A 12728-nucleotide genomic window follows, 5' to 3' on the forward strand; every position below is an offset into this window, starting at 1 on the left:
ATTTATACTGTTGCAGAAAATGGAGCAAGTGTTACACCCTCTTGTTCATATATGCCTACTGAATGGAGTTTGAAGGGTTTTTTTTCGCCAGGAAATACCCTACTGTGTTGAGCAGGCACAAACCTGACCAGCACATGTATGGATGTTTGGCACCAGTGTTTCAAAGATCTTAAAGGATGTGGGGCTATGGACGAAAGTCTCCGTTTGTTGCGGGGGTGTAGGAACCCTGCGGAGAAGAGGTGGGGTTAGGATTGCATTGACCAAGACTGCTTTGAACTGACCCTGCTCTGAGAGCTTTGTCCAGAGCTACAGAATTTCTGTGTGAAAAAAACCAATGACTTTTTAAAAAGTAATTTGCCTTTAGGCTTGCGAAGAAGAACGTCCAGACATACGGCGAAACAGCTGTCTCAGCATCAACCACCCCCACAGAGTATTATTCTGGTATCTAACTATGGTGGTTTCAAGAGTAGCTACTCATTTTAGGCTGAATGTTCAATCCCCCTTCGTACTATGGGCTGGGGGGTTCAGCTCGGACTGGGAGCGGTGGTTCTCCTTGACCTCCTAGACACAGAGAAGCTGCACTGCTCCTGAAACTGTCCCTGTTCCCCTGATAAAGAGCAGAGGCCACTGCTTCCCAGGGCCGACACTCCTGGCATTATCACCACACTAAAATCACTAAGAAAAACAACAGGCTGGAGCAGAGGGACGGGTCCGTGCTACACAAACACGGCTTCCAAAGAAGGAACAAAGGGGTACACAGGGTCCTAAATGCCAAAGATGGGCTTTGCCTCCTGCAGTTATTTTTTCCCTTTTGTTTCTGACTGTAGGAATACATTGTTCACTTCATTGTGAAGAGTTCCAGGCAGACATGACGAAAGGGACAAAACAGCTCAAGAAAAGAGACGTCCCGTGCAGCATTCATGAAATGTGCTGTTTGGAAACAAGGAACGAGCAAACAGGAAAGCGCTTTAACCATTGAGAAGACGGGATCCCAGCATGTTCTTGGCACCGGCAGGAACAATGGGGTGATGTCACGAGCCAGAATTCCCCACAGTGGATGGAAGCCCAGCAAATAATCATAATTCTTGTCCTGGGACATTAGCAAAATTTTTCCACAGTTGGTCATACCCCACTGAGTCCCTGTTAGGAAGTATAGGAAAGAGGCATTGTCAAGTGAAGCTTCCTTTGGGACATTCGTCGGCCCCCCTCCCTACCCCCGGATCAATGCATCAGTTGTTATAAATCACTGCTTTCTGCTGACTACGAGGAATTTCAGTGGTGGTGCCGGGAGGCTGAGCACAGGGCTGCCTGATGAATATATTTCACACAGTGAAGAAGGGTGCACACGAGGGTCTGGATACTTGTAAGGGCAAAGGGGCAGAAGTCTCATTAGCTATCCAGAGCTTTGAGCCTACACAGCATCAGTATGGAGCATTGTCCTTACCGTTTCAAAGGTGCTGAGAATGGCAAGGAGCTCAGGAGACACAGTCTTGCACTAACAGTGCTGTTTGGAGAATTTCAACCAAGTTTAAGGCTCCTAAATGACATGAGCAACATGAGGGCATCCTCCAGATCCCAGACTCTCTTTCTTATTTTGGCTTAAAGTCAGCTCCGTGGAGAGTGACCTGAAGTTCATTTGCAGCATCCAGGCATTTTCTGAAGCAGTTCTTGAATTCTTCTTTAGCTCCGTTCTTTTGACAGGGACTAGTTCCATGGGAGGACTGGGATAGCCAGGCAATCCTCACAGGTTGTGACGGCTTTCACTCATTATTGGGCTATTACTGGAAATCCAGACTGCTCTCGTCTCTCCAAGATTTAGTTCCATGGAGGACTGGGATAGCCAGGCAATCCTCACAGGTTGTGACGGCTTTCACTCATTATTGGGCTATTACTGGAAATCCAGACTGCTCTCGTCTCTCCAAGATTTGCTCTGCAAGACCCCAGTCAGCTTCTCTGCAGAGCACACCAACTCTGGGCTGTCACTTTCCTTTTTTTGCATGAAAGTTGGTGTTAGTACGATGGGGAGGTGGGACTGCTTGGCTGAGTTGGACATGGGATTACTCTTTCAATAGCAAAAAGGACTTCAATGAGTCTAAGCCAGTCATGAAATGGCAGCCCTAAAGAAAAGCAGCATTAAGATCTGAGTGTTTGCATGGTTTACTGATAACAGATTTGTCCCTGTTCTATGTTTGTCTGTGGTTTGCATTATCAATGCCTGAATATACCATGAGGGCTTGTTTACCCTGCTCCCAGTTTCCAGATCTTTGTGTGTTTTCCCCATCCTAGGAGTTTCCAGAGAAACCCTGTGTCCCTCACAGACATGGGGAGAGGTAGCCTGGCCCCAGGCATTGGGACTGCCGTCGGAAACTGCTAGAGCTGCCCTCCTGCCCCCATCTCCCCGTATCACAGACACGAGGCTTCTCTGTTGCGAAGGCAAAAATCCCACCAGGAAAGTGATGGGAGAAGGTGGGGTCAGACAAGAAGGTGAAGACCATGCCCTGCAACCCCAGGGCTTGCTGTCTCCATCCTTTCCAGTGAGGTGGGAAGGGGGCAGGCAGCAGCAGCTGGGCTGGCCTTTGCATGGACCACCTGCTACACCCAGGAGAGCCAGCCTGATTGTAGCATCACCCAGAAAGTGTCTGTCCCCATGGCAGTACTGACCCCTTGGTAGGATGCTGCCCTTTGCCTACTTTGCACGTGTCTTGGGCCAGCCTGTTAAAATAAGGCTGTTATTTGCCTGGCATCCTTGCCAGCAAACTGCAGGAACGAATAATCTCAGACCTATACTGCATGCAGAGGAGACAAAGCTGTAAGCTTTGCTCTGCAGGGCACGGCAGCACTTTCCTGTTTGAGAGTTTAAATTTACAGTGGCCATGAGTGGCTATGAGACAGCAAAGCGGGAGGGCAGGCATCGAATAAAATCATGCTCCCCTTTCTGCAGTGCTTCTCCGCTTTAACTAGAGGTCTCAAAAGTCATTTGAACAGGGCAAGTTTGATATCACTGGGGTTATGGCAATGATGGACTGTCTTGGGATGTCTGTCAGGCAGAAGGAGGCCCCTGCAACACTGCAATTCGGGAAGCTGCTAATGAAAACTTAAGGGCAGTGAAAGAGAGGTGCAATTCTCAGGTGATTTCAAAGGGGGGAAAATTAGTTGAATGTCTCAGAGACCTTTGAAATGTACTGAGCTGTCTGTCTGTAGTTTAAGATGGTTACCACTCGGTTACACAAGTGTAATTAATTTTGTAGCAAAGTCACTAGTCCTTTAGTAAAATAAAAGATGGGGGGAGGCAAGATTTGCCTCTAGGACACCAGTTCGAATTAAATCCAGGAAGGGACTAGCTAAACTGGGGATATTGTGAATATATGGATGTGTGATCAGCTTTGGAAGGGACATTCAAATTCATGCATCAGGGCTCTCCTATTATATTAGACCTCGATGACACCTACAGCAGGAGCAGACCATATCTTATCCCTTATGGCAAGACTTGTCCACCTTCCTCTTCAGCATCTTCTGCTGGTTACTGCCACAGACCACAGACCTGATCTAGTCTGGGTTTACAGCTGTTATTTTAAAGTCATAGTAAATGTGCTCCTGATGACACCCTTCCATACTGCTGTGGGAGCTCTTGCAGAGAGAGGCACCGGTAAAAACTTGCAACTCTCCCACACCAAGAAATTTGCTGAATTTTTTCAGCACAAGCTATTCCTTCTTTCAAAAATGTAGGGACTCCAAAGGCTGTGAACTCATCCTATTTCTTCCTCACTACCTGGGAAGCAAAAGCATGTTCACCTTTTTTCTGTGGATGGAAAAGTTGCGCCAAAGGGAAACATTTGCAGGTAAGAAAGATTTTTATAGAGTTAAACTGAATGACAATTACAAATCTGTCCTGTGTGCCTGTCTGATTACATACTTTCTGTGCCCAAAGGGCAAGAAAAGAAAAGCACGGTGTGTGTTTAGACAGCCCCATGGAGACATTCCTTGTACGTTGAGTGTTCATTGGAACACTTTAATATGGATGTCTGCGTTTACTCCACCCTGATGGTTGAACTCCTTCAGATTTCCAGAATGATGAGTGACCTGGAATTTATAATTACAATAGGTGTAATGCAATTAATCACCACCTTAGGGCTGTCTTCTATCGCTAACTGCTTTATGATACCAATCCTTTGCAGCAAGTGCATGAGAACAGCTTGTGTAACATAACTATTTCCAGCTGAGACAAGTTCAGTGGGGTTCCTACCACCCGGACAGGCGCGAATACCCCTTTCTTCAACAGCTGCTTTCTGCAAATGCCGAGGTGTTCCAGGTTGCAGACACAGCAATATTCAGTATCCAGTTCAGATACCAATAGATGACATGCTTGAAGTCTCCTTTAAGCAATTAGTTTTTATTTGGCCACCAGCTTGTATCTATTCCAGATCTCTCTTTCTAGGTTTTTCTTTTGGGGGAGATATTTGGGGTATTTGAGGTAAGTAAGCTGCAAAGATCAGTCAGAGACAGAAATTCATACAGAGAACAAGGCAGAAGTTAAATATAGTTTGAAGAAAACCAAGAAAAACAAAGAAAATGCAAGTGTATGCCCTTTAAACCTCAGCACTTGTACATGTGGTTAATTATTAATTATTGATATGGTTTATTGATGTATTGATGTATTGATTTGTGCCACCTAGAGGACAGAACCCATTGTTCTGAACAATGTACAAATCCATGACAGTACCTGATGAGTTTACAAAGGTTTTCCAAGTGCTGATGCAGGAACACTGAAGAATTTGAACACTGAGAATATCTCACTTTTCCCCCAAAATTATGGGTAGAGTAAGAAATGAATTCCAGAGCTTTTAAATCGGACTGTTTGTTACATTCGGTGAAATTATTTCAGCTCTCAGTCTTGCAGTTCGTTGCAAAATGATTGAATTGATTTCATTTTCTTTACTCAGGGGCTCAAAATTGTACCAGAAAAAAATTTCTCCTGTCAAAATGCAACATTTTAACCAGACTTGCAACTTTTAAAAAGATCTTGGTTTTAAAAGAAATCAGAAATACTTGATTTGAAAAAAAAAAAAAACAGAAACATTTCCAGCAAACTAAGAAAGTCATAATTTCCATCCAGCTCTATTTGCAATTTTGGTAGGAGATGAGAGACTCCAGTCTGCAGAAGTAGATCATTTAGGGAAGGAAACAACAAAAGTTTTACAAGAAAGTTTAATTAAAGTAGGAGTAATTAGGTGCTGAGGAATCACAACACAAACTTGGCAAGGGATCAGTCTGTGCTAGCAGTGTCTTTTTGCTGTATGTCTCTGCCCTTGGACAGATGTAACCATAATTTCAGTTACTGGTTAACCAGCTCGCCATGAAACTTCATTCTTACAGGCTGGTTTATGCTATAACTATTGGTATCTGACTGCAAGTCCAGAGGGATCAGAGCTGAGGGTAGCAACCAGATTTTCTGCTTCACTAGGAATTCTGCAATTTTATATTCCAACATAAAATGACGTAAAACTATTAGGAATTTCATATTTAAAAAAATAATCCCATAAGCAGTATTATCTCAGGTTGCAGAAAAGTATTATTCTGAGCAAACAGTTGCAATTGTTTGTTCAAAAATAATTTTAGTGTATTAAAGCAAAGGTTTCACTTTGGAAAGTAAATTTAAACAGAATAGCAAAATAATCCTTTCCAATACCGTAAACATGAGACACTGCAAATCCAACACAATGCTTAATTTTTTTAACTTTCCTGCTAATTTGTTGGTTTCAGTACATTCAGTGTATTTGTAAAGGATGTTTAACAATACTGGCTGTGTTTGTATTTCACCCAAAGTAGTTGCATTTCTAATACTCATTTTGTCTCAATTTCCCAATTCTTCAATGGTGGAGAAGAGAAGAAAGGAGGAAATCTTGTCCTTTTTCTTGCCACTGGTTGTTTTGTCTATCTATTCTACAAACTCCTTGGCTGTCTGTGACGGGTCTGAGCTCTCCGGCCCCAGCTCAGAGACCACGTCTCCAACGGGAGCTGCTGAGCAGGGAGCACAGCGTGGCCATTGAGTGGTTTTGCTCTGAAGGCCACGCGTTAGTTATGTCTGACATCTCTTGGATGCCACACGCCATCTCCTGTGTTACTGGAGATAATAGAACGTCTAGGAGAAAACAAGGCAGAGGAGGTGAGAAGACTTGGCTCCCCCGGAGCTGTTACTATTTATACCTCAGGGATTCCTCAAAATAGCCTCCACTGTGTTTGCGGGGTGGTTTTCTCTGGCATGAATCATGCGGAGACGTGCGTTCCTCCTGCTCAGCATTGCCCACAGGTCGTGGGGTCTCACCAGCTGATGGAGGAGCTCAGCCCTGTGGGGAGGCTGGGGAAAAGAGTGTTTCATTGTCCCATGTGGAAGGACACCCAAAAACCTTCTTAGCCACTTCCAGGCAAAATCCTCTCTTCGACCACTGAGGCTACATCATGCTGTCAGTTGGGAGTAAGTCCAAACCTGCCACCCACCTTGATTCATCTGCTGTCCACTTATGGCCTGGCTGATACCATGTGCTGAAGCTCCTCTGATAGGGAAAGCTCAGCCCCAAACATAGACACCAGTCCTCATCAGTGCAGTCTGCAGTGATAAGCCAAGAGGTGGCTGAGTGGGTTAGTCCCAGCCCATCAAGGTGGCCCAAGGGTGTTTTTTGCATCTGATCAGGATGGACATTTTGAACCCAAATGCAGCTTATAGTGCTGGATGCAGGGAAAAGCCTGCTTAAATCCCATCTTCACCTCCAAATAGAGATGTAGCCTGAGGAGGTGTCAGGAAATTCAGTGGTCCTTGGTGTGGTCACTGCCTCATTTTTTTAAGGCTCTTACTAAGGAAAGGTCTGGATACTTTTACTGACAACCAAATAACAAGACAGCAAACTGGCCTGAGCCATATCTCCGCCCAGCCCTTCCATAATCCCCAGTAACCTCTGCTGAGCTCTCCTCCACTTGGCTGTGGCTGCACTCCTCCATGCTCCCTCTGAAGCTGTCCACCACACCAGGGACTCGGCAAGTCCCATCCTTCCACCACTGCTTTCCCTTCCCCTCTGAGAAGCATCTCTGCCTCCTGCATGAGGCTGCGAGTCAATCCCTCTCACCATTTTCTCCAGTGGGCTTGGATTTAGCTTGGCTCAGCCGTAAGTCAGACGTGCTTCTCACTGCCCTCCCACAGACTCAAATTTCCACACCCCTTCATTTCCCTCTCTGCAATAATCCTCATCTCTCTGCCACAGAAGTTGTTAAGCTTGCTAAATTGATGACTATAAAGTACTGCAAATCCACTACGTCGGGAAACTGAGTTCTGTCCCATTTTTCTGCTGCAAGCTTCCTCCAGGGCCCTGGGAAATGCCAAAATGTGGATTTTAAAATTTTAGGCATTGTCCTGCCAGCATGGCAAGACAAAGATGCTTTAGAAACATGAATTTTCAGAGGTGCTTTTGTCTCAGATGGTAAATCCACAAGGTGCTGCCATGCATAAGGGGGAGTCGGGACTCAGAGAAGACCCAGTCTGAGCAGAGAGCTGCCTAAATTGGTGGCAAATACAAAGATGGGAGTTAGGCAGCCAGGAGGAGTATTAACTGTGAACGTTCCCCAGAAGTTCAATACGAGAACTGGTCAGGTCTTTCCCATGATAAATAAGGTCCTCGAAGAAAAGGGTCTCTCCATCCCTTCTCACTCTATCCAGTAGCCACTTACTTCCAAGCTTCTACTTTAGCCAGTTTTTAATTAGTTGTACAAAATATAGGGAAAGATATGAAAATCCCATCCCAGATAACCTCACTGTCTCCTACCAAGACAACCCTGGGTTTAATAGCCACAGCATAAAGCAGGTAAAGTTATTCACACTTGGCCTCTCCCACAGCCCAGAAAAGTGCTGTAACCACTGGGCTTTGAGTCTACTAGTACACACACATGTCTGAGGGCTCGTCTCTGCTGTCTTTTGTGTGGGTTTGGCAAGCTCTGCACATGCCTAATGGATCAGGTCTTGCCAAAAAAACAGAAAGTGGGAACGCCTAGTTTAAGAGTCTCTCCAGGGCTTGTGCACAAGCAGCTCACCATGTCCAAAGAGCTAAATCCAGAGGGGATTAAGTGCTCAAGCCTAGCATGTAGGCATCTTTGAGAAACCTAAAACCTGAGCTGCCACCTAACACTGTAGGTGCTTTGCGTTCCTAGGTGCTGACGTTCCTCCAAAGGAGTGCACACAAAACTGTCTACACCCCAGGCCTTTTGACACTCATATTTCTGCTGCTGCATGGCAAACATCCTACACGAGGTACGTGCACATCCCCATGGCGTAAACATTCTCCACCACACTCAGACTATTCTCCTCTTTCCTGAAACAACAGAGTTGTCCCCATCGTTTTATGACATTTTGGAAAGGAATTCAGCAGTACATTGAAGGACACATAACAGAGCAGGGACAAACATTGATAACTGGCAAAGTGGCAAACAGAGTGGGTGTTTGATAGCTCCCCAAATACAGACTTCCACCTTCTGCTTAATGATAGGAAAAGTGTAGACAGGATATCCCTGCAGGGTGTCTCTTCAGGAGAGTTGTTGGCAAAATGTGTGTTTCTCTATACACGGTGAGCAAAGGTGCTTTGAGCCAGAAGGATTTTTTATTGTGTAAGAGAACAAAACAAGAAAGAACAAAAGTAGTTTTCATGAAAGAAGTGTGTGAGTGTGTGTGTGCATGTGCTCCCTCTGTCATATCTATGATGAAGTGAACATAAATTGGCTGCCTGTGTCTCTAAATTGAAATCTAACGTTGCTGTAGACATTAACAGTCATAACACATACAGAGCTCCATACATGATAGCACTCATTTGCTTCCAAATCCCTTAAGAAATTCTTTAGCTGAAAGAGCAGAAGGCTAGTGTTTGCAGGTGTAATGCAAGGTTGGTTGGTTGTGGAGGACAAACTTGTCCCCACAGGGTTAGAGACAGTGAGGAGAAGTCAGTTTTGTAAGGGAATGCATGAGAAAACACAAGCAGATGCTTAGGATGAAGTTGGTGTTTGTAGAAGGCTATGCATGATTGGACTGCAAATTGAAGGTAATTGGGTGTTACCACTCCTTAGAGTCAATTTCTGGAGGAAAGATGGGCACATCTTCCCCTTTGCAGTCCCACCAGAGGGTGAGAGTGTTGAAATTAAAAGCCAAGGTCTTCCACTGGAATGGCGTGTGCAGGACACCTTGTTCCTGGGGTCAGCTAGAGCTTTATTGTCTGTGAAAGGAAGGGGGAAAATTGGGTACAGAGAAGAGTGATGTGTGTTATTACTAATTGCTCTTCAGAATCCAAGACTTTTTCAAGAGCCTATGTGAAAGAGGGCCCAAGAGTCTGGACAAGATGACTCTATCCAAGAGACTATCCACAGACTAAATGACTGAAGAGTTTGGCTGACATTGGTTTGAGCATCCAGAGGTGGGGAGCTAGAGGGACTTGCCTTTAGAGGGGGTCTGTCATTGCACTCCAAACCCATGTTCTTCTAACACACTGGACACCCAAGAATCAAAACATTTGAAGTTGTCTGTTGCCTTTGAAGGTCTGTCCATTGTGCAAAGTTAGTTTCAGAAAAGTCTTTCCAAACTCAGCTTTGATCTGACTTGGTATGAAAAGCACAGAAGGTCAACTTTTCCTTTCACTGATAGCCCTGCAACTTCCAGCACAGCTCTGAGTACTCTCACCATACTCTCAGCAGGACCTAATGCTGTTGCCTATGCATAGCAAGAGGGAAAGGAGTCCATCAGGAACAGCTTTTGAACCTACTGTTAACATTTGCCCTGATAAGTTATGAGCCGAGAGGGGCTGTTAAATGCTTTGGAGGCTCAGTCATCCTCTGCCCTGCTTTTGCAGTTGTTCAAATCACCATGTTTTTTAGGCTCAAACCTTTGTAATTCAGTGCCAGCAAGACAGGCTGCTTTGCACAGCTAATTGCACGCAGCAGCAGATGCCTCATTGTGCTATGGTTGTCTGGACATGATATAGCAAAGCCTTGGTCTAGCTATGTCAGAGGGATGAGCAGAAATACTAGGAGGATGATCTGCCCTAGGTTAATGGCATAATGAGAGGTGTGAAAATTATGAGTTGTGGCAGCCCTGGGAGGCATCTTATTTATCTACGTGGTGACAGATGCCACCTAAAGAAGGGGTATATATGCTACAGACAGATGATGTAACACAAATCTTAGTTAACATTAGGCACTTTTAACAATAACTATTCAGATGACGGTTCATAGAGAGCACACATTCCTGCAGGCAGAGAAGCTGCAACCAGGAGCGTACCCCACCCAGCTCTGCAAAGCAACCCTAAGGCACAAGGGCTTGCCTGAGAAGGGCATGTTGCACCCAGCCCTTCGTTGTTTCACGGTGCTTTGTGTCCTGGGCTGTTCCAAAGGTGATTGCAACCACAAGCCGCAGGCACAGTGTCACTGTTGGAGGTACTTCCTCCATGGCCCTGTCACAGCAAGAGTAAACTACATACATGGCGAAGAAGGCAAGATGTTCTAGGGGAGCATAAAGGTGTTACCCCTGCCAAATCAGGGGTTGAGAATGACTCTGTTCCTGAGATCATTTGTCATGACTTCTGCAGCCATGGAGGTGTTACTCTGTTATATCCTGTGTCACCATGGGTTTAGACCACTGCCTTCTGGATTTAGTCATCAGCATCAGATGTAACTAGGAGCACTTCAGCTTCTCTAACATGCTACCCTGTGCAAGCAGAACAAGAGCTCAGGCTGAGGTACAGCACTGTTTTGTGGGATGCTGGCTCACCTCAGAAATGCATCAGCACCAGCTGTAAGAGTATGATTGCAAATCTTATGAAAAACTTCCTTAAAATCTCAGGCTCTGGATTCATGTGGTGCTATGAGAACCTCAGCTTACATGGTTTGAAAGGAGGATTCTTAGTCTGTGTAGCTCTAAGGTAAAACTGGAAAACATAAATCCTAACTCAGAAAAAACTAATTATGTAGAGGAGCTTCCTCCATTATTTTAGAGAAGGCGCTGGGAATGCAGCCTGGAGATGATGACCCGACTTTCTTCTGGATGAACACCTGTGGCTGCTGCAGTGATGCTACCTAGGAATCACCACTGCAGAAACCTCACTCTATAGATGATGAAGCAGGGGTGGTTCATGACCTGTTAGACGTGAATATCTCCCCAGCTTGCAAGCCCCACTGCCATGCTGCTGTAATACGTGCTGCCTGTCTTAATCTTGGCTAGAATCAGGCAGTCATGCAGCAGATCTTGAGCAGCCAGCTGCACAGTAGCACCGTTCCAATATGATGCTTTGCAGCACGTAGGGGTGAAAAGGGACGTGTGATGATTTCACGGCGCCACGTTCCTCAACTGTCAAGAAGCAAATACCTCCATGTGGTCAATCCAAAAAAACTGGATTTTAATCCACTGAGATGCCAGCTTAGTTTGGCCTTGACATAAGTGCTGAGAGAGGATAAAAGCTTCTGGGAGGACAGGCCAGATGGGAGGATTATCTCCACTGTTTTGGGAAAGGCTCTGACTTTACAAACATTCACTCACAGAAGTGAACAAAAACATCTTTTGCGGTAAGTGCTGCCTGCACTGAGCCTTCTCCCTAGCTCGCTGATATGCAAATTTCACCACACGCAGCTGGGCTGGAGCTTTGCGGTTGGCAACCTTTCTGTACCAATTTTGGTAACAGCTTTCTACGTGACTCGGGTATGACTAAGCAGAAAGGAATTAGTGGGGACTCTTTGTTCTTGAAGTTCAGCCGAAATATGAACGTGCTGGCCTGACAAAAGCCGGCTCTTTGCATAAAGAAAATAAAGAGGTCTGGAAGGTTAATGAGTGACATAATCAGCTCTCTGGGAAATGCGCATAGGCAAGGAATGAAAACAATGTGCAACTGAGATAATTGATTACCCACAGTGTTGCACTCACCTGTGGCAGCATGGATTCCCCAGCATGCTGACTAAACATGGCTCATGGGGGCCCAGTGGTGAGGCAAAGCCTGCAAAGGGCTTATCTGGGATCCTCAGCACCTCTGTCGTGCTTGGAGGAGGAGAAAGGCTGGCTCTGAAGGTGGACTTTTGCAAACAGGCTGTTGAGGTGCAAAGTCTGCGGTAGGCGAGGTGTGCAGGAGGAGTGGGGAACACTGTACCCTTTTCCCACCCTAGTTTTAACACAGGTTGTATTCTGCTGTTAGGAATGAAAGAGATTTGAATTCCCCTTCTGGTCACCAAGTGCTTAAGTGAGTCTTTGAAGCTCTGAGTTACTTCCCAAAGCTGGAAAATAGCTCTTCGCAAAGTCCTGTCCAAAAGCAGCCCTTGTTCTATATTTGAAATAAATGGTGTCTGCCTAATTTCAGGGCAGAGCTGTGCCTTTGCGAAGAGGAATTTCCCTGTAGCCTTCCCGCATCCCTGTGGTCAGTGAGCAGCAAGAGTTGAGACACACTCTTCACTTCCCCAATGGTTGTCTCCAAGCAGTCTTCAACCCCTCAGCTCCATGGCAGGAGCCAAGCACCTACATGTTTGAGGTTACAACACTCAGTGGTCACAGCGCCTCAATACCATTATTGACCTGCCTATCCCAGAGCCTGGAATACCCCTGTGGGGTGGCAAGGAGGTAGAAGAAAGATGACCTGGCACCACTGTGTGCTGTGGGATGTTGGGTTATAGCATGGAGCTGTCAAGCAAGGCATGAAAATGAACTGGCAGCTGACTTTGGTTCA

This window comes from Aptenodytes forsteri, unplaced genomic scaffold, assembly GCF_000699145.1.
Source record: "Aptenodytes forsteri isolate BGI_AS27 unplaced genomic scaffold, ASM69914v1 Scaffold40, whole genome shotgun sequence".
NCBI classification, from domain to species: domain Eukaryota; kingdom Metazoa; phylum Chordata; class Aves; order Sphenisciformes; family Spheniscidae; genus Aptenodytes; species Aptenodytes forsteri.